Here is a 1,803-nt window from a genome sequence, read left to right on the forward strand (position 1 = left end):
TACATGAGTGAATTTATTTCTGATATGAGTAATAAATCAAAGAGTAAGTATATCAGAGAGGCAAATCCTAAAAGAATAATTTTAAAAATCCGCTCTGAAAAGAGATCAAGACCAACGGGTATTCGAATGGCATTGAACACCTAGAAATATGACTGCCTCATAGTCAGAGATGAGAATATGACCTTCATGACCAGAGTATATTGTTAAATAAGCAGGTATTCATTAAATATAACATAATAGTAATTTTTAAAAGATCAGAAACAAATATATGGTAAAGTTGCAAAGTAAATTGGACCTATTATTCCACAGAAATAAGAAGGAAACTAAGAAATTTGACTGACCAGAAGGTCTTATTCCTGTCCATAGAAAGATAAGCATGCTATCCTCAAAGAATAATGACAAAGATTTGTATAGAATTTAAAATGTTCTATTACTATATGTACTCAAATTTACATGTTAAAATGAAATCACTCAGATCTGAAACTAAAGCTGGACTTAACTTGGTCCTTCAAAGGAGAAACAAAGTTCAGCCTCAAAAACAGAAGATACTGGGCAGCCCGGGAGGCTCAGCGGTTTAGCGCCACCTTCAGCCCAGGGCGTGATCCTGGAGACCCGGGATTGAGTCCTGTGCTGGGCTCCCTGCATGGAGCCTGCTTCTCCCTCTGCCTGGGTCTCTGCCTCTCTCTCTCTGTGTGTGTCTCTCATAAATAAATACAATCTTTTAAAAAAAAAACAGAAGATACCATAGGTCAATGGAACAGAATGAAAAATCCAAAAATACAATCGGAGAAGGACAAACATTATATGGTCTCATTCATTTGGGAAATATAAAAAATAGTGAAAGGGAATAAAGGGGAAAGGAGAAAAAATGAGTGGGAAATATCAGGGAGGGAGACAGAACAGGAGAGACTTCTGACTCTGGGAAACGAACTAGGGGTGGTGGAAGGGGAGGAGGGCAGGGGGTGGGGGTGACTGGGTGACAGGCACTGAGGGGGGCACTTGATGGGATGAGCACTGGGGGTTATGCTATATGTTGGCAAATTGAACTCCAATAAAAAATAAATTTTAAAAATCCAGAAATAAGCCCACAAACTACATGGTCAATTAATCTTTCCAAGCTGATAAGAATATCCTATGGGAAAAAGACAGTCTCTTCAACAAACGTTGGGAAAATTGGACAGCCACATGCAAAAGAATGAAACTGGACCGCTTTTTACGTCATATACAAAAATAAATTAAAATGGGTCAAAGGCCAAAATGTGAGACCTGAAACCATCAAAATCCTAGAGGAGAAAGCAGGCAGTAACCTCTTTGACATCAGCCATAGCAACTTCTTTCTAGATATGTTTCCTGAGGCAAAGAAAACAAAAGGAAAATTTAACTATTGGGACTTCATCAAGATAAAAACCTTCTGCACAGCAAAGGAAACAGTCAACAAAACTAAAAGGCAGCCTTCAGAATGGGAAAAGATATTTGCAAACATCAGATAAAAGGTTAGTGTACAAAAAATATAAAGAAATGATACAGGACACCTGAGTGGCTCAGTGACTGAGTGTCTGCCTTTGGCTCAGGTCGTGATCCCGGCGTCCTGGGATCCAGTCCACATCTGGCTCTCCACAGGAAGCCTGCTTGTCCCTCTGCCTGTGTCTCCGTGTCTCTCATGAATAAATAAATAAAATCTTTTTAAAAAAAGAACTGGGGATGCCTGGGTGGCTCAGCGGTTAGGCATCTGCCTTTGGCCCAGGGCGTGATCCTGGGGTCTCTGGATCGAGTCCCGCGTCAGGCTCCCTGCATGGAGCCTGC

Source organism: Canis lupus, chromosome X (assembly GCF_048164855.1).
Source record: "Canis lupus baileyi chromosome X, mCanLup2.hap1, whole genome shotgun sequence".
Classification (NCBI taxonomy): domain Eukaryota; kingdom Metazoa; phylum Chordata; class Mammalia; order Carnivora; family Canidae; genus Canis; species Canis lupus.